At 31.7% G+C, this 14,461-nt stretch overlaps 1 protein-coding gene across 4 annotated transcripts in view; it reads right to left on the bottom strand.

Moving 5' to 3' along the window:
- The window catches only part of LOC100745394 (class A basic helix-loop-helix protein 15-like), a 292,682-nt gene that overhangs the window by 253,988 nt on the left and 24,233 nt on the right, over nt 1–14,461 (bottom strand). For 3 of the 4 annotated variants that reach the window (XM_033324210.1, XM_033324211.1, XM_033324214.1), the window contains exon 1: nt 5,845–6,314. The exons of the other annotated variant lie outside the window; for it this stretch is intronic. The gene's annotated coding sequence lies outside the window, so the exon portion shown is untranslated. Of the gene's footprint in view, nt 1–5,844; nt 6,315–14,461 lie in introns of those variants that run through there. 4 annotated transcript variants of the gene reach the window in all.

The raw sequence follows: 14,461 nt of genomic DNA, 5'->3' as shown, positions 1-14,461 counted from the left end.
TATCTTACAGTGATTCTTACGTAAACTTTTTAAAGCTACGAGTATATATTATTTGTATAGCTTTCGTTCTGAAGAACACCGAAAAATAATTCAAATATACACGTTTGTTTCAGGAAATGTAAAAAAGGTCTGCTTAAATATTTTAATAATAGGGAACAAATTTATGAAAGTTTTATTACCATTAAAAATTTTACTCTAAGTTATACATTTTTGATTAAATTTCTTATAAGAGTAGCCATGTCCGAGAAGCTATTAATTTGTAAATTTAGTAATATGGATTCACTGGAGATGTACATAATTTCCAATAGACGAGATAAGATTTCTAAGATTAGAAGTGTGATAATCAGCCAACTTGTTTCTAGTTATTTACTTCGATTAACATACTTGTGAACGAAGCCAATTAATTTTATGACTTTGACTATAGTAACATAAAGCTGAAACGAAGTAAATTAATGATCTTTAAGATTTATTCGTTTATTTCAACTGTTATAAAATATACTTTAAGGGAATTGTAAGTGAGTAAGATTAAAAATCGTACTAACCAAAAAAATTATCTCAACACAATTAGACTAAAAGCGATGATATTACATATTAGATCGTTCATTCTCATTACGTAATTGAACATTATATTCGGGACAGACAAATCTTATAATTAGGCGATTATGGAAATATTCCAGTGTATAACTGATTTTTATAGAAATGATTATTTCTTGAATAATGATAAAATCAGGACGTTAATCAATATCATTTGAAGGAACATCGCACTTGTATTTTTTCGTAATCATAATTTTATTTTGATTTTCAATGAAACATACGTCGTAATAACGATTACGTTACTTTTGATCGCGCGAATAATTTACGTAACATATACAGAAAAAGTTGATTTATTGCATATTTTTTATACAAATATCATCCAACTATCATCCCTAATTACATCACAATACTGTATTTTTTAATTAATCAATGAAATAATATCGTTACATGTATCTTTGGAAAATTGCAACGAAATACATACATACATATGTATTGCCTGATATTAATCAACTTCCTCGCATTAATTCAGTTTCAAGGATTATAAAACTGCCTTATTTCTACACAACCTTATTATCGGTATATTTTTAGACTACCAAATAATTGAATTCTGATACGGATCTTATTTGCGTTTTATGAAGTAGTATGTTGATCTTGTCTTTTAACTCGTTTTAATACATTTTTATAGGATGTATAAAGGCCAGGATTAGAATACCTTTATTTTAATTAATTTATTATACATAACACCAAAAGAATGTGGTAAAAATGATATTTCCTTACTCATTCAATATTCATTTAAAACAAAAATAAATAAGTTTAAAAATCTATTTGATGTACGCATTTTTGCTAAAAGTTCAATCTATGTGAAAGAATCTATTTATTTTATTTACAATTCTCTATCAAAATTTGAATCTGTATAATGAATCTATTTAAAAATGTACTAATTTACAGTGTGAACTCCTTCTATATGTAAAAAAAGTTGAACGTAACGGACAAAGAATTTCTTTCTTTTTTAGCAACTTTAAATTTCAAAATTAAATTTTATTACTTTGCTCCATAAATTATACATCATACTCTCTCGAAACGTAAATCCATCATAATTTCCACTTTGACGTATTATTAGTTAGAATCGAAATAATTTATAACTGGAGAGCATTAATATCCCTAATGCAATTCGCTTGCTCCATTTTACGAGTCTTGTAATATTAATTCGCCATAATTTGTTGCCTAACGTACGTAATCGTTGCAATAACCCTTAACTTGAGCTCTTCAGTCACTGGAACAAAATCCGATTCTCTTATTTTCCCTGTTATTCATTTCTCAATATGCCCAACTATCAATTTACATAATCCTCGATGCAAGCGTAAGTATCATTTAGAATCGGATTTAATCCTCTGTAATGTTATGTTATTTCGAATTTATACACTTATTTACCTGTGTTTCTTTAAACGTTATTCTATGTATTCATTGTTGTGCTGTAGTAATTTAACACTACATTATTGATGTATTGGCGATAAATCTATTCGTAACGATTACTGTTTCCCAACTTTCGTGATCAATAAGTAAGATCGCAGTAAAAAAAAGATTGCTTTCCTTTATGAAACATTCATAGCGTTGAAAGAGACGAGCTTAGTAGCTGATCTCAATGTAATTAACTGTCAAAATGAACAATTTTTCAATTGACAGAATTTTTACAGGTTGAACACGTGTAGCTCTCGAATGAAGCATTTTCGGCCATAAATTTATGTAAATTCATCTCATTAAATTCACCTACTTCATCTCATTAATACGCAGTATAAGTTTGATTTCTATTTTTTCAGACACTCTGTATATTCATAAAACAAAAACAAAAAAAAAAAAAAATGGATTTTATCTCGCACGTAGGGTAGAAAGGGTTAGTACTTTGCTGTAGACACGAAGTTAAGGAATTGGTATTCAAGTTCTTTGGATTTTCTTTGCCTCAAGGACATCGTCTTGTTCGCCTTCGACGAATGCGTCTCGCATATCTATCGACAATAATTCACGCTGGCTATTCTTACTATTTTATTAGGATTATGGCATTTTTCAATGGACCACCGTATGCCACCCATAGCTGTTCGTTTCTTGGTTCGCTAAAGAAACCGGTTCGATTGAAATTCAACAATTCGTCGTCTCCATACGTCAAAGTCGTGAAGAAACATCTCGATTATGGCTGAATAACTTAATTTCAGATTTCTTGGCTAAGTGAATTCGATATTCGTAGTTAATACCACATTATAAATTGATTTGATTGAATTTTCCAGAAACAGAATTTCGATTTGTAGTCATATCTCATAGATGTGTTTTTAATTTGTCTGACATTTCCTCCGGTGCTTCTTGAATATTTCTGTCTCTAGAAAAATTAATGATATATCGAATAAGCAATCTAACGATCGCCGCTTGGAATAAGAAAAATAATTCTCTTTAATATTTTGCCTACATCCTACGTATACTTGCTTTTTGTATTTTCTGTTTTCTAAAGATTATCACACAACCTTTAATACAATTTTCTAATATATACTAAAGTAAAGTTTATCGGTTGTGATCTAATGCAAGAGCCACTTCGTCCAGTAGTTTTAAAATGTTTTACAATTTAAGGTTTAAAATCTTCCTGGGTTAAAGAATAAAGCTTCAAACATAGAATTAATAAGAACATTTATAATACGAAAATTCTAAATAAAAATATTCTTTACTTTTAAAAACCACCATTAGTGTATTACTAATATAAACACGTACACTCATTATTAAATCATTACAGAAGTAATTTCATACGTATCAAAGATATGTAGAAGGAAACTAGTGTAATTAATTATTTGCTATAGAAAAATTTATCAATACGACATGAAGTGTCAACGTTATGTATCTAAATTGATATTAGTCAGCGAACATACGTCAAAGGAATGCCGGTGTATGCGATAATGCGCGTAAAATAATGTCTTCGAACTATTATCTGTCCAAACAAGATATCTAACATCTTCGATTCTATGTATTAATGACGCATTTGATGAGATAATAACGTGTTTTAAATGGCAATGATTAAAATGTACACGGTGAATATGATTGGCTTAAGTAGTTGCTTAAAAAAAAGGTTGAATTCGAAATATTATTGAGTTGCATGTATGGATATATCAAATTAATGATTCAAATTTTAAAAAAGAAGATCCACTATCAATAGACTAATCTTTTTATCATTTTTATCGCCATTAGTATTGTCACAATCTATGCCTGTTATTAATATTAATATTGTTTGATTTTTGGCTTGATTTGGAAAAGTTTGATATCCATGCAATACAAAAATTACCATGGATTTTTAATTATTAATATATATTTATATATATATAACATAATGGAATATATGACATAATTTATGGAAAATTACCAGAACTTTATTTTATACTATAACAAGTTTTTCACTGTTCGATCATATTCCAATATTAATTTCTTTTCTATAAAAGATAATTGAACAACTGTCACAATTTTTAACGCAATTCTTGAAACAAACTTCTTTCTCAAAAAATTATAAAATTCCACCGATGATTTCAACAGAATAATTCATTATAATGATTCAATAAATTCACAGAATCTCACTGTAAGCAATCAATTAAAAAATACAAAATCATATAATATTATCTTATTTAAATGTATCGATGTATGCTGTCAAGAGTTAAACAATCTTTCAATTTAGTTTATTATTTCTGTGATTCTCTTTCATAATCGAATGTTTTAAGCTTAAAGGTATAAGTGTCCGAAGCGACTCGTTTAAGAAAATTACATATATTTTAATTTGATTCGTATGATATTCTCTAGCTTGTGAATGGAGGTAAGCGTGACATCGAGTAAAAGTATACATTATAATGCGAATGCTCAGTTTTAAAGCAATGCACGTCTTTATAAAGTATAATTCCATTTATCATGGTGTTGATAAAGGAACTGGCATACTTTTATTCAAAGGTGTAACATTATACCTTCTAGAAATTTCTTTCCTCGCATGTTAAAAATTGCTAAAACAGGTTGCGATTATAGACCGGTTTCAGAAATTGAGGACGTCTGGATTTAAGAAACCATTCCAAAATTTCTGACGCCTCTGTCTACATTCTTAATTTTTTGAGAATTTCTGAGTGAAGTATTCGAACGGAAACATGTTCCAAATATTATGAAGTAACATAATAATCATAATATATAATATATAAGTAACATAATAATAATTGTAACAACAAATCTGCAATTTCTACAAATTAATTCTTTAAAATATGTTACAAGCTTGCAAAAATTTATGAAAGAAATTTCGTTTAAATAGAAAAACTTAAATAGAAACTTCTATCAAGTCCGACGAAAAATTGTTATGGCTTTTTTAAAACAACAAATTTATGTATATGATAAATGTATCGTTTTAGCTTCCTATAACGAAAATACTTCTGTTTCATAACGTTATAGAGGATTAAGTATAATAAAATGTATTACATTTAACAATCTTTTTCTAACATGTATTCAAATCTTATACACGTATCGTTACTTTACAATTCAATCTTCTTGTTTGTAAGGTACAACTAATTAAATAATTTCTTTTAACTTCATTATAATTTTGTAAAAAAATCTTTCATGAAAAAGATGATAATCTGTGAATGAAATACAGTGAATGGAGTGAAACTTCCCACATTAAATTAGCAAATTTAAAACAAACGTATACGTCAATGAACGTCATAGTTAACATTTTCGATATCACCTGTACGATACAACAGACACTTATAATACAATTTATCATAAATAAATAAAATAAATAACAACTAAAATAAACGAAAAATCCGCTTATACATTGTATTTGTAGTACAACAACCATAAGTAAAATGTACTGTTACGAAACAGAAGTTTTTCTAAAAAGGAGACAAATTTTATGCAAAACCTAACACGATCTTCGATTCAAAAACTCGAAACGCTCCCTAAAATTTGAAACATTTACCAAGGAAATTCCTCGTCAAACGCTCAAGCCCCAATCTCCAAAATTCCAAACTTTATTGCATTCCTAGATCCAAAACTACTGGCAAAATCACATTCTCTCAGAGTTTCTCTAAAAATGTCATCAAGTCTTGCGAGATTCGCAACATTTTGCAAAATTTCGTGTACCAATAAAAGTCAACCATCTCTTCCGATCGAAGAAATGATCAAATAGAGGTGGATAAAAAATGGAAGAGCATCTGTTCTGAAATCACGAACGGGGAGATGGAGCGACGGTCGTTTGGCGCGAGGATCGTCCAACAGGTGTCTTCGTGTAAAAGCACTTTCGATCTTAACAGTTACCTCTCTCTCCTCTAGAAGCCGGTCGTACCACTTCTCCGTGGCTTGTTCCTCTCCCACGGCCAGCCACGATGTCAGAGACCTTTGCCCCAATTCACTTTTCTCTTTCTCCGCCGCGAAGGTTAGCCTCGAATCGCCTTATCGGTTTCATTTCCCCGCTTCGTCGTCCCACACCTTTCGCTCTCCTTCCTTTTTCCTCCCTCTCGAACTGCTCGCGATTCGCTCGACGATTACTCGCCTCGTTTCCCAAGATTCGATCACTGTTACCTCGCGCTTTAACGTCAACCGTATCGATCACTGTTTATAGAGACCTCCTGTTGCTTTTAATCCATCCGATTTATCGATTTGCTTCGATTTATGCTCGCGACACGATCGTTCCTTTCTCTTTCTGCTCTTCTGTTTTTAAAATGAGAGTAAACGCTCGGTTTTGAGCATGGCTGCTCTACGACGTTCTCCACGCGCGTTTGACGCGCCCGTTCGCGATTCTGACTCTTTGGTCAACCGATTCACGCGACACGCGCGGATTACGCGCGAAACTTGCTTCCAGATCGTGTTATCCATGATCTATGCTTGCTCATAGTAGATGGAAATCAGTCAAAGCTTACGATCTTCGATGAAAGTAAGAATTAATATTTAGATGAGACACACTGTCGGTGGATAATAGCTGATATTTAACGCTAGAACTACCACACCAGTCAAATTGGCCGGTTTTACAATTTTATTTTAAAATTCCTAATTCATGTTATATTTTTTCCCCCACAATGATGTAATGACTTTCGCAACAATAACTAAAAGAATAATATAATGAATTTTATTTTGCTTTTTATATGTTCAAACAGAAAATAATTTTGTATCAAGGCTACTTAAAATGACTGGTATTTGCCAAAGTATAAAAGGGTACTGCATTCTGTTTATCGAACTCCAATTAACCAGTCTGCGCGTTTTGTACAATTCTCCACGCGTTTTTTAAATTTTTACCGCATTTATCAAGAAAATTCCGGATCGATCGCTAGATTGCTAGATGCTAACACTAGAAATACCATACCAGTCGAAATGACTGGTTCTACAATTTTATAAATGTGTCAACCCTCGTTTAGGGATGATGGATTTCCCAGATGGATTAATAATACCAAAAATGTACTACATAACATGGAATTCCTTCTGTAAGAAAGTAATAACTCAATAAATGTAAAAATGTTCTATTATTACGTATTTTTTAAAGACCAGTCATTTTCACTGGTTTTGGTAAAAATAGCTTCGTGTTCACTAGCGGAAGTTCTAGTGTTAATGCAAATTGCATTCTTTTATTTTCTAAGTATTTTCTTACAATTCTGTTATTTCATTCGTCTCATACGTGTCTTATGATGTGAAGTACTAAACAGGATAAAATTTGTTAGAATTTTTCAATACACGTAGGTGTCGTAATATCCGTGATCGACAATGTATTTATAGTTCTCTGAATTTCGATCGCGTTTTTAATAGTATTTCGCGTATTGTTCCCATGTTTCGTAAACATTCCAGCTCGTTTTTTCAGGGCAGATCTGACGCTTCACGCGTTAGCAGAAGTTTCAGTTGAAAAGCTTCGGGCTTGCCCTGAAAAGCTGAACAGAAATGTTCATGAAACTTTGGCACAAAGCGCAGCGTATTATTCAAAACACAATTTACAGTAAACCCTGTGAACCACAAATATGCCGGTATAATAAACACCGTGAACATCTTTCAAGAGAGGAAGCTCGTTATCTAACCAAAATACAAGTGTTATTAAAATAACTGATCACAGATTTTCCTAAAAAGGAGTAAGTAAAAACAGTAGAATAACAATATTTTTATATGAAACCTCTTTTTTTTGAGTAAATTGATTCTGCGAAGATACGTAGATTACTATATAATTTCAAACATTCTAGGTGATTTACAACAGTAAATTCTTTTATTAATTTATAATTTTTTCAATTCTTCTTTATAATGGATTTTCTATCCAGTCGTTCTCTGTATCTGACGATTAGACTGCTCGTGTTTATGAAATTTCATAATTTGTTGAAGTTTTGCGAATAAATTTTCATACATCTATGAATGCAATTAAAGAAGTGGAACCTAAGCAATTAAATATTGTAACAAATACTCTAATCTGAATATTCCATACGTATATTTTTACATATTATGCAATGCAGAAACGTTCATAATCAACTGATGATAGTATGTATGTGAAGCTTTTATTAACATATGTACCCCAAAAATCGAATTCATTGACCTTTCACGAAACTTATCAAGGAACAAATCGTTCCAAGGACAATCGTCTCTCGAGAGATTCTCAGAATGAGCGACTTCCAGAGGCAGAAGGAGGAAGTACTTATTTGGCTGGAGCACGGCCACGTAAAGGCACGTGATAAATTTTCCCTCGTTAATACCTGGACGTCGTTGGATCGGCCGAGGTTGCAGGAAAGAAAGATTTTGCCCGGAAAAGGTGAACTCGCCGGGAAAATGGAAAGTCGGAAAGTACGGTCGCCTCGGCCTGCCTGTCATTCCTAGGTTTCATAGACGGTCGCGGCCAACCGAGAAGAAGAGGCCAGCAACCACGATACCCAACGAAGATCATTACCTGCTGATTGCCTCGCTACTTTCCATTTAATCGCCCGAAACCATACACGTGCATCGATCCACACGCGCCTGTTCGTGGCTACATGCTCGATCACGTATTTGACTCGTCTATACGCGCGTCCCGTAATTTATCGCGCGCAACTTACTTCAGAAATCCGCCTGGACGTGGTCTTCGATAGGGAATAATCGATGCACGTTGTTTTTGAAATCATCGGTGAGAACGATTATTCCTGCTGCTATTCATTGTATTTCCATTATATTTTCAGGTCATTTCACGAGTAATATCGTTTCGTGTGAAAAGTACAAGATGATAAAATAAAAAAAAAGGAGTGGAAAATATAGAAATAAAATCTCTTTCTAATTAAACTGAAACTTAAATATTTTAGAAGTTAAAATATGGGAAAGGAAATTTTTGAAAATTGCAGGATTAAACTAATAAAAATTGAAAGCTAAGAACAAACACGGTTTTCTTATCGCCTTTCAGGCAAATAAATCTACAAACGAGTGCTCCAGAAACACGACGCGAGTATAAATGCACACGTAACAATGTATGTATATCAACAAACAAAATATCATTTTCCTTTCGTAACGCGTAAAAGGAGCAGGAGATAACGGCAGACAGGTGCTCGTGCACGTATAAATTCACGTGCACTTCACGTCGCATAGTGTGCACTGCACGCGTGTACAAGGTGATATACACGGAGAAAGGTACTTACGCGGAACGTCATCGTTAATTCTGTTGAATGACAACGTGATACCCGCAGATAATCCTCTTATCGTTTGCCTAAATCGTGTGTACAGAGTAGAGTAACCGACAGAGAAGATATACCGATCACAAGCTTCATTTTACGTGGTCATCGCATTTAATGGACCGATACGAGGTTTACACTTGAAAAAGTTATGCGAATAAAATGGACTCGAGGAATCAATTTCTTTTTTTTCGCGAAAGTCTGTGCATATATTTTACTTTCGTTCAGATTAAGATTTTGGACGTTGGAATGCTTTTAAGCGTTCTGTACCAGTAACTTATTTCATCCTGTAATTGAAGAATTTTTATCTCCGAGAATCGCCGATGTATCGTAAATATAATCATTGCTCTGCTTTGAAATTTCTCTTTATTCAACTTTCGATGAGTTATTGGCGATTTAATTGAATATAATAATAGATATTGCAGATGGGATTTTCATGATGGAAAATTTCTGTCAATACAGCTTGTTAGTATTATAGAAGCGAATAAAAAGTCTTTTGAACGTATTGAAGTATATTTTTATAGAATGTTCGTTTGATGGGTACTTGTTGTCAGTTCACTCGCTTAATATCATAAACTCGTAGTTATTTATAAGCCTTTTTTGCTCTTCGGTTTGAATGTCCATTTAAATGTAGTATTCCATGAAAGAATAGTAATTCTTCTATAGTAGAATTATTATATTAAGTACTATACAGGATATCATGCTATCGATGATTTACTTTACTTCTATCTAGTCCGAAACTAACCGAAGATTAAATTCACTCGACAAATTTTCAAATTCGATTTTATCGGGAACGAAGCGTCATATAAAAAAAATTTTCTTCTACGCGTCCTTCTTATTTTTTAACAAGGAATCGCTTTATGACTGCTCATACGTGTTATTCAAACGCATTACGCATATTTTCAGATTTATTTCAATCCTTATCGAGACAATCATATTAGTAGTCGAGTCTCGCAACAGTGTCGATAAAATTTCAGAACGTTTCGTGTAACGTACGTAATAAAACATATCTACGAGTATACAAATACTTTCCTAAGCCTGTATAACATATCTACGAGTGTACAAATACTTTCCTAAGCCTGTATACATATATGCACACATACTTTTCTCACATTTCTTCGAATCGAACGCAAGTCACTCTCATTAACCGCATCATTGAATTGCGAAAATTTTCATTCGTCTCAATTTTCCCAGAAAACTGAACCTCTCTCGGAAATCACATTCAAAGAATTCATAGTAATAACTCGTTATATCCACTGGCTCGATCACATCGATTGTCATTTCACTGGTTGTAACGCTCGGTAATTACACTGTCAGCGTGCATACGAAATTGAGTTCGCGTTCCCTCGCGGGGAGCTTTCATTATCGGTCCAGTCCGGCTTTCCTTGATCGAATTACGCAAACGAGAGCCCGAGCACACGGTTCGAAAGCGGCCTGAAACTCTTGAACCACCACGATTTTCGTCGATCCTCCACGCTTGACAGCGAGTAGACACATTAACGATCCTGTCGGATGGATATCAAGCTCCGTTGACGGCGGACAACATCGTAAAAGATTGTCAGATTATAGACCGAAGAATCGGCTTCTCTTTCTTCTTTAATCTCTCTTTAATTACGCATTCTGTGCATTTATTATTTTGTAAGAATTAACATGTTTATTCTTTTTATAAGAATTATGAAATAATAAATGCGTAGTAATTTTTACAAGAAGTGTCGCCGTGATGATTAAACTGTGTACATGTGCGTAATATACAAAAATATGTAAAATATCCAAAGTGAAGTAATTTTTGTGATTATTAATGGTTAAAACAAATATATATTTAAATTTTATTTCTTTAGTTCTGTTTACGAAAAATTTTCATAAAAATCCGCTGTCCAATGATGTTGACTGTTTGATAATTATTGTAATAATTGAGGGATGTAGGGTGAAAAGTGGTACAAGTGAGAAAATTTTTAGTTTAAGGAACTGTACGTGAATTTAACTGCAACAGAGAAATCTCCATTACTCAAACATTGACATATTTACTACGACCATTATTGCACTGCGAATGTTTATACAAATTCATATTTTCAGAGATACAGATACTTATCATAAATGTGTAAATATCTGCAGTAAATTGTACGTATTACTGTACAATTTACAAAGATTTGGAAATTTGTAAGAAAATACTCCAAATATAAATATGGAATGTTATCCATTGATTTCTCTATTTATCTCGCTTTCGGGGGAAGATTCAACTGTACTATTCTTTCATTGAATATCTGAATTAATACTGTATAGTAAACGATAGAAGACTTTCAGTAAAAATATTGCATGTAAAGTTGTTTACAAATATTTGATTTTATATGTGAAGCTTTTAAACGCAAGATTTTCAACATTGGAATTTAATATTTGAAGCTTTCTAGAAAGTTTAAATTTCATATTTTCACTAAAAGGTACGAAGACAACCCTTTCACATAGTTAAATTTTTCGTTAGAAAAATCTCTATTGAGACCAGAATTTGTTAAACAAACTTTATTGTACCCTGGAGGTCTGGTAATAAGAAATAGAAAGAAAATAAGAGATCATAATCGAATGAATTTTACTTTCATCACATTCTAATTTATCATTATTTATTTTCTCATAAAATTAATATAAGAAATAATAATTATTATATATGTACGATAAATATAATTGTGATTTATTTTATCACAGCATTAGGCGAATTTGCCGATCGTAGTTGTAATCTCTACAATGTTCATCTTAACTCTCATCTAACTTAACTGCCTTTCATTCGCGACGATTATGATACGTACCTTAAACGTCTTTCTAACGTGTCATGTTATCGAGACAGTCCAGAACAGGTCGAAGACGACTCAAATTTTATCTTTCCTCTGTTCGTCGTAGCATGTTACGTCGAGATTTACATAATCGATCGGACAATGGCATCCTGGTTTCACCTTGAGATACGAGAAGCTGGGGGATGATATGAAGGAAAAAGAAAGAGTAGAGAATATTCATGAAGTGGTTGACTGTTATGTCTAAAAGAGTATTGGCGAGAAGAACAGAAAGCGTATTCATTAATTGAAATTATTTTAGTATCGTGTTCCTTTTCTCAAAGTCTGTTATGTTGCAAATTAGCTTGATTTGTAATCCATAACTTCGATGTAAATGCCACTGTTTCACTTCATCGTTATCTTTTTTTATCAGTTAGACTCGTTGGTGGTAGACTTAGTTTCATTAGTTCAAGTACTTATTATAGTAATCAAATATCAAAGTCTATCGTTTATACCTTAAATTGCCTGTAGGTATTATTAATTTTCAATAATTCAGATTGCTTATGTGACGTAAGAATCAATGAATCCAGAAATTAATTAAATGAACTTACGTAGTTTGAAGATTAATGCCTATGTATGTTTAAAAAATTGTAATATTTCATTTGTAATATTAACATTTGAAGCGTTTAAATTTAAAGCTTTAGAAATTTTATCTTTTGAGGACCTGTTTCACTTAGATGATATATTATATATAGCAAAATTTGCACTATTATGACCAATAACTAATTATTTATGAATTAATAACAATTTGATAAATTTTTCAAAATTTGAAGCCATTGAACTTCGAACTTCTTTTTACATTGATAAATCTATTCTATAAACAAATGTGTAACGTCACAACGTGTCTATACATACATCACTTAGGTTCTCTTCACAATTAAATGTTACATATATAAATTAATTAATTTCTGAATTCATTTTATCCTGAACTATGATTTAACTAATAAATTTCTACATAGGAAACATTTTTTGCACATAATACGCACAAGCATAGTATACGTGTAGCTTTATTTTACTAACCAAAATTTACGCTTGAAAATGAAAGGGGAAGAAAAAGGAGGAACGACTTGACAAGCTAATATAACTATCTTATGCATACCTCTAATTTTCTACTCGAGATATTATAAGACACTTAAATGTCTCGTATGATGAAAATTGCAACGATTTAATTTCCGCTGCGATTAATTATCGCAACACCTTAACGAATTTAATCTTACATTGCTCCGTTAATTACAGGATAATATATGCATTGCATGACAACTGAAATATGTTGCCACTGCAACATGTTCCTTTGCAATCGTAACACTCATTACTCCAACTTATTTGCATATTATATTCCAAAAATTATTCAAGTATTAAAGTGGACGATAGGTGTCGGAAACAAATTTGATCGGCAATATCATTTTTCACCGTGTCGAGGAAACAACTTTCCTCGTGCAGTTGAAAATTGTTGCAAGCCATGAAAGTCGAACACGAACCAATGATTTTGACATTAGAAAATATCAGCAGTTACATATCGCATTATCATAATGGGATAATTTGCATTTATTTTGGTTGAAGATTCTAATTTTTTTTTTAATAGTAACTTTAATTTAAAAATAGTAATTATTACGAGTTGTTCAGGACAATTCCATCTTCGTGTATAACACGGAAATTAAATATAAATAAACTGAAACAAAAAGCAGGTATAAATTGAAAAGCAAATATTGAATGTTGGCAATAATAGAGATAAGTTTTGGTAGATGCGTATATTTACAAAACATGAATAAATGGCGAGTATTTAAAGAAGAAAAAGTATCAATAGTATAATACATATATATTACATTCAATTTTTTCAACAATTTATATTTCGCTGCAGAATACAAACGAGATTTTTGTATAAGCAGAATCTGTTGCAAAAATGAATCAAAAGTGGGCTGAATATTTGTTTTCTCTTGAACTTTTTATATAATCTCTTTCACGCACCAGACCCAATTTGTAATGGCAACGTAACGATATGGAGTAATTAAAAGCTTGACATTTTGCAATTACTTTTTACGTAATCGCGAATCAAGAATGACATTAATGAAATTAAATTAGAGTTTCAATCTTGATTCTCGTTTATTCTTGCAAAATTTTTTATTAATTCGTTATATACGTAATATAATTTGAACGACAATGTGCAGTATAATTTATGTAATAACTGGAATAAATTAATTTTCTCTTTCGTCCTTCAAAGCAAAATAAAATTGCACAATTAACTCATTAAAGTGATCAGATTATGCATCTAGATAGAAATACTAAATTGAATAGAAAGTTTTTCTATAGGATGCCATAATTGCAAGTTTATTTTTAATTAACCAAAAAGGAAGTCTTTAAGAGGAAATGTTTGCATGTTTTATGGTATCAGAAAAAGAAGAAATTAAAGTGCCAAATTATGGGAAATCCTTTCTTTATGTTCTTTATGTTTCTTTCTGTATG

This window comes from Bombus impatiens, unplaced genomic scaffold (assembly GCF_000188095.3).
Source record: "Bombus impatiens unplaced genomic scaffold, BIMP_2.2 scf_1707, whole genome shotgun sequence".
Lineage (NCBI taxonomy): Eukaryota > Metazoa > Arthropoda > Insecta > Hymenoptera > Apidae > Bombus > Bombus impatiens.
Note: the sequence above shows the minus strand (reverse complement) of the source record. Positions and strands in the feature narration are given on the sequence as shown.